Source organism: Myotis myotis, unplaced genomic scaffold, assembly GCF_014108235.1.
Source record: "Myotis myotis isolate mMyoMyo1 unplaced genomic scaffold, mMyoMyo1.p scaffold_m19_p_17, whole genome shotgun sequence".
NCBI classification, from domain to species: Eukaryota; Metazoa; Chordata; class Mammalia; order Chiroptera; family Vespertilionidae; genus Myotis; species Myotis myotis.
In genome coordinates, this window is record NW_023416321.1 from 6,549,356 (window position 1) to 6,561,554 (window position 12,199).

Genomic DNA, 12,199 nt, shown 5'->3' on the forward strand with positions numbered 1-12,199 from the left:
AAGACATGAGGAGAACGTTAGGGTCCGTATCACAGCACTAGCACAGGGACAGGGACGGCAGCAGCAGGAGAGGGCTGACCTGGGACTGTATCTCTCATCTCCCCATTCAGGGCTCCACTCCCTGCCCAGAAGTCTGTGAGTGACAAGTGCCCACACACTGGCTGAGCAGAGTTGCAGTCATGGACGAGGTTTTCCCCAGTCCCGGGTGAAGATGTCATTTGAAGAATGCCAACTCTTGGCCTGGCCGGCATGCTCAGTGGTTGAGTGTTGACCTATGAGCCAGGAGGTCACAGTTTGAATCCTGGTCAGGGGATATGCCTGGGTTCTGGGCTCAGTCCACAGTGTGGGGTGTGCAGGAGGCAGCTGATCTATTCTTCTCTCTCATCATTGATGTTTCTATCTTTCCCTCTCCCCTCTTCTCTGAAATCAATATATATATATATATATATATATATATATATATATATATATATATATATATATATTTTTTTTTTAAAAAAGGAAGGAACGCCAACTCTGTTTAGGTAGGACAACCTCGCCTTTCTCCCTGATGGGAATTTGTCATTCCAACTTCTCTCTTATACAGAATAATGGTAATGGTAGACAGTGTTGGTTATAGGGGTGTGTGTGTGTGTGTGTGTGTGTGTGTGTGTGTTATGTCAGTGAAACGTAGTCACCCTTATCACAGTGTCCCACAATTTTCTAAATCCCCTGTGAAGAAAGGATAGAAAACCATGGAGGTAAAATAAAAAAATACTTTCCCACCGTCTGCCCTGCCCATTCTCAACCGCCTGCCAGAAGCTGAAACACCTGAGAGAGAAATAGAATAATATTTATTTACATTTGCCCTGTTCCAAAAAGGATTAAGATAACAGATGGGCTCATGCAAGGAGGTTATCACTTCTCCGGGAGCCAGATGGGTGCGTAACCGATGTGTTCATCGCTGGGCTGAAACCATAAGAAGGCCGAGCTGAAATTATTTTGTAGATGAGTAAAAAGAACAGACTGAGAAGCGCCAGCTCAGGAAACAGATCAGAGAAAATCGCTGTGGAAGGGCCAGGGATTTTCCTCATCACAGAGATCCTAGGAGTCTCCTGGTGCCAAAGCAGAGCTGGATAGAACGCCCAGGCTGCCACTCTCCTTCTCACCATCTCCTGCAGGCTGCCAGTGAGCATGCGGAGCTGACTCGGGCCCTGGACAAGGTCCTGGGAGGGATTCTGCAGATGCAGAACCTTAGAAATCAAGCCTTGTACCTGCTGGCTGGACAATGACTTCCAAAGACTCCAGGGACTGCTCACCATCACAGAGCCAGCTATGACCCAGTCAGAATCGGAATCCAGGTTTCTGGGCCCCCAGGTCAGAGCTCTTTCCACTGTTTCACAATGGAGGAAGTTTAGAGATGACCAGAGAGAGGGGGTGGTGAAAGTATGGGATTTTTAAAAATATATATATTTTTATTGATTTCAGAGAGAAAGGAAGAGGGAGAGAGAGACAGAAACATCAATGATGAGAGAGAATCATTGATTGGCTGCCTCCTGCACACCCCACACTGGGAACTAAGCTGCAACCCGAGCATGTGCCCTGACCAGGAATTGAACCAATGACCTCCTGGTTTGTAGGTCGACGCTCAACCACTGCGACACACTGGCTGGGCTGAAGTATGAAATTTTGAGTTAAAAAAACAAACACCTTTCTACTCAGTCGGTGACCTCAGAGTCACTTTTCCTCTGCCTTTCCATCTTCTCAATTGTAAAATGAGGAAGTAGCATCAAGACCTACTTATTAGACTAATATGAGAATCAAATGGGATACCTATGAAAGGGCACTGAGATACCTTAAGTAGCTATTAATTGTAATCATTCAGAGAAAGAATCTGTACAGTCATATTAACGAGTAAGTCATGTAAGACAGTGATGAACAAAACTGACCATATTATCAAAGCCCAATGCACTTTGTAATTGAGCCTTTTTTTTTTTTTTTTTTTTTTTTTACTTCCCGTGCATTCAAAATCCAAAATCTAGTTCAATTCTGCCAGGTTGTACAAAGCCAGGGGGAAAAGCCTTTTAGGACCACCTTCATTATAACAGGTTCCCTCCTCATGTCGGCTTATCCATGCTTTATCAGATTCAACACTCACCACTGACTTTCTTACACCTGGAGCTCAGGGCCATTTAGCACGTTATTAAGTTAGCCAGTTGCTGACAATACCCCACCGCTGTACCCACCAAGAATACTAAGGGTGGGGCCTGATTGTGAGAATTCAAATACTAGATAAATGGCCTAATTCCCATCTATGGGCCTCCATCAAACAGGAGGGGAACACTATGTTAAATGAGATAGTCCAGTACCCAATGAATAACAAATTCAGATAGCTAGGTACATATGCCAGTATAGGTGACAGGTGATACAGGCAATCCCAATAGCTACACTCATACTTCCCTTGACATTCTGAAGATAAACCTAAACAAGCATAAAAACTATTCGAACTGTGATAAAAACCCTCCAGGTATCATTTCAGCAAACCCAAAGCAGATGTTATTCCTCAATTCCTACATTTCTCTCTCCTTCTTCTAACTCAGCTCTTACAAGATACACAACACAAGAAATAGCTCTTTACGGAGAAAACCTCTTTGCCAAACTTTAACAGAGCAAATGAATTACTGCACCATAGCAATGAATTATTAGCCATTCGTTAGTAGCAATCGATCGTTACACTCTAACTCCACACACTCAACACATCTCTACAACAAAATAGTCAACGAGAGAAAGAGAGAGATACCTTGTGGCTCGGAGACTAATAGAATAAAGGACCGAGATAACAACAAAGTCTTGGGGGTGTGAGAAAGGGCCCTGGTTCTCTTCTGACGCCAAAAAATAGAAAGTAGTTCCAGGAGACACAAAACCTAGCTGGATTACAAGGCTGGAAAATACTCTGCCTTCCTTTTAAAAAGTGGACCAAATGGCACAAAATTCTCACACACACACACACACACACACACACACACCCCACATTCCATACTTCACTTACGTGCTTGCCACTGTAAACACAGCCCCGTGAGAAGCCAGCGCGAGTGACTCTGGTGAGGTTTTGAAGGCTGCACGGAGGGCTGGCGGCGGAGACCCCACAGAAGCCATGCTTTGCGTAGCTCCCAAGACCACAGGGCAGCAGAAGGAAGCAGCAGTGAGCAGGCTCCACCCTCCTCGAGTGCAGATCTGATCGCAGCAAACCACCGGGAGTTTATTGTTCCCGGGAAACTGCAACTTCAGAAAGAGGGAAGGGAAGTGGGCCCATCTGGACAGCAAGGCGTGACGTTAATCATGACCCAGACCCGGAGGAACCAAACTATAAAAGTAATTCTGCACAGGGCAGCCTTCTGTGGCCTTTCTATATAAATGCCCCTCTCCTTTCTTAAAAGGGAGAAAAACAGTATGTGGTCCATGTCGAGTTGTGTTGATTTCAAAGCAGTCTATTCCCGCTGGCCAGGCTGCCAACCCCAGACGCTCACGTTGGATACAGTGGGACAAAAAGTTAACAAGGGAGTAATATGAATAATAAAGCAAAGTGGCCGAGGATATTAAACAGCCTTTTCCCTTGATATGCTAAAGCAAAAATGACAAAAAAAGTACATCCAAACATAGGCAGATGAACATTGGCCCTATTTATGTTACATGCTAGCAGCAAGCCTTCTCAGAAAGAGAGAATTCCGTGAATTTCTGGAGGTCTCAACAAGCTTTGCCCTTTTATTGGTGCAATCTGCAAAGGGCGAGCCTCCCGGGCCTGACCTAGCATAGGCAGGACGGCGTGACATCAGCCCGTGTCACACCCAGGCCTGTTTTCTCTAAAAACATTGTAGTCGTGCCGCTCCCTCCCCACCCCCCCCTACACTACACACACACACACACACACACACACACACACCCATATATTTGCAAAATTCATCTTAGACCAAAGCTGGGTCACTGTGATCTTGGCCTGGAACAAAATGGCACTGGGAGGAAAAAAAATACACCAAACCTTGCCCATGGTTAGAAAACATTTACCAGGCCACAGAAATGTTAGCTCGCGTTGCCCGTCCCGAAAATGATGGGGTACACAAGACCTCTTGTCAGTGCCCACTCGGAGAGGCAGAGCATAAAGGGCTTCTCTCATGTGCCTTATTACATAAAACAGGGGATCGAGCTCCCGTGCCAACCCAAACAGGGACAGAATCCCACAGGGTCAACAAAAGGTGGCATCGTGAGGAAATGCTGACACCCAAATATTTGTCATCTTGGCTGACGGTGGGGGGGTGGGGGAAGGTGGGCATAATGATGAGGGTTTATGATTACTGACACAGCTTTACAAAAGGATAGCATTGCTCCCAGGGCCAAAGTCATTTTTTTAAAAAAACCTGTTTCCCCATGTGAATGGGGTTGCCGGCCAAGTAACTGGCAACCTGGAGGCCTTGGCTGCCCTCTCCTTAATCCTTGCATCTAGGCTTACGTCCCAAGGGGAGCTGGCAGGGAAACCGGCAGAGAAGTGTCATTCTGTGTTGTTAAATTGCCATGATCGGATGCAAAGCAACGGAGGAAGCAGGGCAGATGGAGGGGGTGCAGGGGGAACACTGGCTCTGCGAAGGTGACATGAAAGTGGGCACCCTCGCTCCCGTCCCCCAAATGCTGGATCTCGTCCACCCCGGAGAGACTCCAACCAGTCTGCCAGGTGTCCTGGGGATTACATAAAAGTTCGAGAAGGGAAGTGCAAAGCTACAATGTGCAGTCATTTTGATTTCAAGGGGGCAGCTGAGTCTGGACTTTAGCTTGGTGTTCCCAGCGCCTACAGGGCTGCAATCCCCTGGTAGACAGGAACTCAACCTGCCGAACTCACCTCACCCACCGTACACCCCACGGGACCTTCCCAGACCTTCCGAAAATCACTGTCCTCGCTGACCGACATCTAGCACAGTGTGAACTGGGTGTCACTTTCCCAGATCTCCAGCATTTTAGTTTAAAATGTCCACTGTGTTGCCCAGCCGACATGGCTCACTGGTTGAGCGTGGACCTATGAACCAGGAGGTCATGGTTCGATTCCTGGTCAGGGAACGTCCCCAGTAGGGGACGTACAGGAGGCAGCCGATCAATGATTCTCTCATCATTGATGGTTCTATCTCTCTCTCCCTCTCCCTTCCTCTCTGGAATCGATAAAAATATATTTAAGAAATAAAATAAAATGTCCACTGTGTCTATAAGAGATCTCCAAGACCATCTTCCATTTACATGCCTCATAACCTTTTCTCGCAGTCTCAACTTATTTTTGCATGTATTTATTTTTGCATTTATTTATTACTTATTGGTTTACTGTCTAACTTCCCCATATAAATTCCATTGTGACAGCCATTTTGCCCAGGAACTGAAAGGTTGTAACTAATAATTTTTCAGTTTCAGACTGAAGAAGAGACGTCAGCTATGTTTTTCAGTAGAGGAGTGTCATGCCATGTCCTCCATGTTTCCAAAAAATATGGTAATGAGATTTATCTTGTATCTGCAGGATGTTTTGAAACTATGTTTTACACACACACACACACACACACACACACACACAGTCCCACACACACACACCTTGGTGTTTTAAGTTTCCAGGTCTTTGTTCATATCTTCCCTGGAATGTTCTTTTTTTATTGTTGACAGTATATATCCCCCATATTCCCTTCTGTCGCCTCCCTCCACCCAGCCCCTGCCCCACCCCAGGCTTCCTCACACTATTGTCTGTGTCCATGGGTTATGTATATATGCATATATGTTCTTTGGTTAATTTCTTCCCAGCCCCCCTCTCTGAGATCTGTCAGTCTCTCCTATGCATCCATGTCTCTGGACCTATTCTTTCCCTCAGTTGATTTTGTCCATTAGATTCCACATGTAAGTGAGATCATGTAATATTTGTCTTCCCTTGACCGGCTTATTCCGCTTAGCATGATCCTCTCCAGGTCCCTCCATGCTGTCTCAAAGGGTAAGATTTCCTTCGTTTTTACTGCTGCATAGTATTCCATGGTATAAATGTACCACAGCTTTTTTATCCACTCATCTACTGATGGGCACTTGGGTTGTTTCCAGATCTTAGCTATTGTAAATAATGCTGCTACGAACTTAGGGGTGCATACATTCTTCTTGATTAGTGTTTCGGGATTCTTAAGACATATCCCTGGAATATTCTTATCACCTGTCTCCACTGGTCAACTTCAACACTCAGCTCAAGCCTGTTCTCCTCAGGAAGTCTTACACACACACACACACACACACACACACACACACACACACACACACTCACACACATACACACACTCACACACACACTCACACACACACATACACACTCACACACATACACACACACACTCACACACACACATACACACACACACACTAAACACCCCTCGTCTGTGTGGCCACATTTCACTTGGCATATCTTGAGTGTCTTCTCCCTACAAGGTCTGCACCTATCTGTTCCCCCATCTCTTCCACCAGAATACAGGCTCTTCAAAGCCCTACGCCATGCTTGGCCCATACACACAGTTAGCATTAGACTCAAGAATTAAGAAGCAGCGACCACAGCAATCAGGCTCATAAAAAAGCTGCTTAAACTTTTCAGAGGCAAAATCTATGGGCTCTGGTAATTTACTGGATAAGGTCTAGAAGATCAGACACCTAGTGGCAGTAGTAGTAGTTAATAATAGTCATAGTAGTTAGTAGTAGTAATACTAGTAGGTGGTGGTGAAGCAGTAGTTAGTAGTAATTAATAGTAGTAATAACCTGGCTTTTCCCCACCTAGAGAAAATTAAATGAAAAAGGAAAGTCAGACCATTTAGGGTGGTGGTGGGAGAAGGCAGATAAACGCCTGCAATTCAAGTGTGTTGAGTGTAAGATGCTAGAGGGGCATGGCGGATTTCAAGCAGCCTCAGAGAGATGGGGGAGTGGAATGTGTAGACGTGGGAGTAACAAACAGAGAAGTAGAAAATTCATGAGACAGGCAGGGAAGCAAGAAGAGCATGGGAGCAAGGGCAGCCAAGGTCAGGACATTTGGGGACAATGAGATGCGAAGGAAGAAGAATCGTGAGGGACAGGAAGAAGCTCTGGGTGTGTCAAAGAAGCATGAGCCAGCCTGTGGAGAGCAGCACTCACAGCTCCCTCCTCCGGGACCTTGCAAAGACTGAAAGCACTCCAGGGGTTTCCAAAGCTCCCTGTGATTGAAGCTCTTTTTTCAGACCCGGTAGAGCTAAAGTTTGTCCTGTCATGTTAACAATTTGGGGCTATGTGCTCTTGAAGAACCTAAAAGCAAATCACAGCCAATGGCCTTGAGTTGTGGTCTGAGCCCAGAGCGAAGGTAGGAGGCAGGCAGCGGTTAGATGGGAAATCCCCGCTGTCTGTGCGCATCTCCTTCCTCATTTATATGCTGCTTCATTCATGAGTTTTTATCAAAAGGAAATGGAGTCATGAGAGTGTTAAAAAGTTCCACTTTAAAAAAAACAAAATATGGCAACGGGCTACACACACACAAAATGTAGTGATGCGTTTGGTCGTTGCAAATGCACACGGAGTTTTGGTTAGGTTTAAAAAAAAAACAGCATTCGTATTTTAGAGATAAATACTGAAGTGCCTCCAAGTGAAATAACATAATTCTAGAATTTGTTTCAAAATAATATGGTGGGCATAGGGAGATATGATAAAATCAGACTGACCATGAGGTGCTCATTGACAGCGCTAGTCAATGGACTCGTGGCAGTTCATTAAATTATCTACTGTTGAGCATGTTTGAAATTTTCTAAAATATAAATATTTTCTTAAATAGAGACTGAATCACAGAAAACTTTCTTTTAAAAGTTACAAAAGAGGGATAGTTGAGAAATTAACTGCAAACTAAGAGGAATGCATATTGCATATTGGCAGATGGTCCTCAGTGGATGCCCTTCGCTGGAACAAAGGAGGGGAAGGTGCTGGCCTCCTTCCTATTCTTTCTTTCTTTAAAAAAAAAAATATATATATGATATTGATTTCAGAGAGAAAGAGGGAGAGAGAGATAGAAACATCAATGATGAGAGAGAATCATTGATCAGCTGCCTCCTGCACGCCCCCTACTGGGGATTGAGCCCACAACCCGGGCATGTGTCCTGACTGGGAATCGAATCATGACTTCCTGGTTCATAGGTTGACATTCAACCACTGAACCACACCGGCCGAGCTCCTTCCAATTCTTTCTAACTTGATGCCACCTCAGAGGAAAAATCATAAGGAAGAAATGTAGTTCTTTCTCCAGGCCTGCAGCACATTCTAATATTCTTTATGTCAAGAAGGTAAAGGAACCAGGGCCAAAGCAATATTAAAAAAGTTGGGCCCTAGCTGGTTTGGCTCAGTGGATAGAGCATCAGCCTTAGGGACCAAAGGGTCCTGGGTTCAACCAAGCATGTACCTTGGTTGCAGGCTCCGCCCAGGCCTGGCCCCTGGTCAGGGGTTGTGCAGAAGGCAAACAATCGATGTGTTTCTCTCACATCAATGTTTCTCTCTGTCTCTCCCTCTCTCTTCCACTCTCTAAAAGTCAATGGAAAAATATCCTTGGGTGAGGATTAACAACAACAACTAAATCGGCAGGATTCTTCCCCTTGAAGCCCACACCCTCGGCCAAAGAAACGGAGGCTAATCCTCTGCATCACGGTTGTTTCTGCGATATCGCATCCCCTTCCTCTCCACGGAGGCTGGGCATGTATGAGAGTGTGTTTTGCAAACCGCAGCCTGGCAAAAGATGGAGGGGCCTCTGTCTTTTGTTCTGCCACATACACCCCCCTGGCTTAGTGCAATTCCCAAGCGTGGCACTGCCAGTTTGAGGTTCATGATGGGCCATTAGGAAACCGAGACGCAGGAATCACTTTGAGAAAACCACTCCATTTAAGTGTTAGATTTTCCGAAGAGAAAAAAACCCTCATTTACAAAAGCAAACAACTGATGTTCCAGCTTTCTTTATGTAAGTTGACTCATATTTCAAAATGATTTCAGGTCCTCATGGAACCCTGAAGGGGGAATTGAGAGATGTAGGCCCTTCATTTTTACTCCTAAATCAACCACCGTCCCCTTGATTACAAAGCATTGCTTCAGGTGGCGCCGTAACGCAGGGCCTCGAAGGAAGTGGAATTCTCCGGTCTTAGGTAATGAGTCTAGAATTTGTTCCAGGCAGTCACCTTGAAACATGTCAATTGGTTACTCTCCAAGACTGAGGACACAAAAAGTACATAAATTCCCCACTGCACCAGGAGAAGGTCCCACCTACCTCTGTGATCAGAAATGTGAGGGAAAGGAATGAATTTCAATATGTTCCATGATGTCTCATACACAGTGACTTATAATTTCCCCAAACTGGTTTTAAGGGCTAACCAGAAATACAGGGAGTTCATATATACAATGACCCCTGGATATATTGATGTTATAAGATTTTAAGTTGCAGATTTTTATTAAATGGATTTTAATTGCATATTATTGATGGCAATTCTCACAAGTCTTTCTCATTGGAACGTAGCACAAAGAGCTGAGGGAGGTGCTCACGCATCTGTATATTCAACTGGGTGACTTAAAAGTCTCCATCAGCATCACATACGGTTAAGCTGGAGAACAAAAAAGAGGCCTAGTGGGAAGGGAACCAAACCATAGCACTCGTTCACTGTAAAACCTTGGGAAGCTATTAATCTAAGCCTCATCCTTAAAGTGGGAATACTGCTAAGGGCCTAGCAGAATTAAAGGAACCCAGCAGCATATGCAGCGCCACTGGGTAAATGTGTGCTAGGTAAAGGAAAGTTGCCAAGTCAGCTACACTGCTATTTTTGGCAGCTGCTTTGTTATTAACAAGTAGCTGCTCATGAGAATAATAAAAGCAACCAATGTTTATTGAGAATTTATTATATGCAAGGCGCAGTGCTCAGCTTGTGACATAAATCCTGAATGTAATGGTCACTACAACTGCATGGGGTGAATATTTATTTCTTCCTCCACGTCAAGGACCTTGTCCAGAGCTGGTCCAGAGGTGAGCAGGCAGCCTTCCCATATAGGATAATTATATTTAGCCCTACAGTTGCAATTACTCTTCATCACAAGGCTATTTGCACTGGCTTGTAGAAAGATGATTGCTGAACTGTGTCGGCAATAGTATAGCTGGGAGCCAAGAAAAAAAGTCCTGGATTAAATCCCCTAAACAGGCTTTCTACGCCGATGTCCAGGCTTCCGTAGATAACAGATGCAGGTTAGAAAGCGGTTTCCCGGGAACTACTATGGTGACATGAGCTGGGTCTTGCGGGAGAGCCAGACTCCATCGTAAAGCTATACTGCCACGAACATTGCCCAAGATATTTTAACATTTCTGGACTTCAGTCCCCCGGATGCTAAGATGGAAACATTCCGTCAGTAAACCAGCTACTTTCCTCATTAAATGGTGCTCTGGCCCCAGCTTTACTGACAACATCACAAAGCTTTCTACTGTGAGAGGAGAGGGCTCTGGGGCTGGGGTGTGTTTATAAACTAATACCCCTGCTCTACGGGGGGTGCGGGTTCTGATGAAATTGATAAGCCTAGGCCCTACCTGACAGAAATTACTTTAGCAGGAGGTTAATGGTCAAGCGACTGAAAGTTGTGACTGTGGCTCCTGTTTGCAAAACACTGTGTCTCAGTGACACTTGTGCTTATGTGTGGTGAGGGCCGCCCCCTCCATATCAAAGAAAGGGGCTCTCAGGCCACTAATGGATTCCTTGCTCACCTCATGCTGATGGTAATCTTTACCTGATGCCTCTCCCTTCCGACCAGAGGATTAACCAGCCCCAGACTAGACTAAACACTCAAGGTCCCCCAGACTCTTAAAGCTGGCTAGCCACCAGAAACCGTAACACTCCAAGTAAAATAAATGCACAAAACCAAATGCATCTCAACAACCATCTTGGGGGCTTCTTCTGTGAAGAAAGAACCCATATCTCTTACTAAGGACACTATTTTCTCTCCAGGAAACGGCTCCATCCTCCAACGCCTAAACAATAAATAAAACGAGGCTTTACACCAAATAGCACTCTCACTGCATCTAGCCGCGTCACCCACCGGCACGCGAGTCCGCTTGTGACCACATCGTGGGCCTCTATCATGATGCCTGGGAAAACGTTTTTCCATACTTTGCTCGCTTCTTGTTGCAACTTCATCTCACTTTCACATCCAGAATTTATCTAGATAGGATATGTTCTAGACTTAATTTTAGCGCAGGGCTCTTAACTTCCTTACCTGGGCCTCTTCCTCAAAAAATACACATTGATGAAATTAGGAAAATGCACAGACTTTTCCCAAAAGGTAACTGTGAAAAAAACATAGAGCACATAGTATATTGAAGAGGCAATAAAGATCCATGGAAATTTTTGGTGTTTGGTTGTTTTTTGTGTTTGTTTGTTTGTTTTTTGCACGTTTGTTACTGCTTTCTAAAAAACAATGGGGAATTTGAGCAACAGTCTAGAAGAGAAAAGAAGCAAGTGGGAGATAGGGGCAAAGAGATGAAAGGCGTGAACAGAAGTGACAGGGCAAGGTCCCAGTGGGCCTCGTGAGATTTACTGCTCAGTGGAGAGAAGTGAGACTCACAGAAAGGAGAGAAGGGTCTCTCTTTAAGACAAGAAGAAAGAAGAAGAGCTTCAAGGGTGACAACACGGAGAAAACTCAATGTGAAGAAAAGCTGAGAGAGGCACTCGTATTGACATATAACAGGGTGTTCTGCCAAGATTTCCCCTGGGACCCGAGGAAACATGAAGCCAAGACACATTAGAAACAGGCAGAATAGGTCAGCAAAGGAGCGCCTGCAGCGTCAAATGCAATTCTACTCAGTACTCCTGCCGTGCCTAAGCTCCTGAGGAACTGGCTGATGGTCTATAAAGAACGTGAGAGAGAAATTCTAATAGACACCCTACTATGGAAGGCTGGAAGGTAGGTGGGATCTAAAACGTCCTTATTCCTTTTAAGAACCTCCTCCATTCCAAAGCTGCTCATCGTCAAACGTGGAAACAAATGAGTCAGAAGTGGTGACCAGCTCAGAAACTACCCATGAGTCCCAAAGATCACACGGAGTATGTGATACGTTCCACTCTTTGAGAAATAGTAGAAAGTTGGCCACTGAAGAGTTTGAATTCTTAATCTCCAGGGCTGTAAACCCCAAGGTCTACAA

The 12,199-nt window shown here is 45.1% G+C and overlaps 1 protein-coding gene across 5 annotated transcripts in view; it reads right to left on the bottom strand.

Annotated features, from left to right (window-relative positions):
* Positions 1–12,199, bottom strand: part of MAP2K6 (mitogen-activated protein kinase kinase 6) — a 125,938-nt gene that overhangs the window by 28,447 nt on the left and 85,292 nt on the right. Inside the window, exon 1 of one of the 5 annotated variants that reach the window (XM_036341337.1) lies at positions 3,029–3,205. The exons of the other annotated variants lie outside the window; for them this stretch is intronic. The gene's annotated coding sequence lies outside the window, so the exon portion shown is untranslated. Of the gene's footprint in view, positions 1–3,028; positions 3,206–12,199 lie in introns of those variants that run through there. 5 annotated transcript variants of the gene reach the window in all.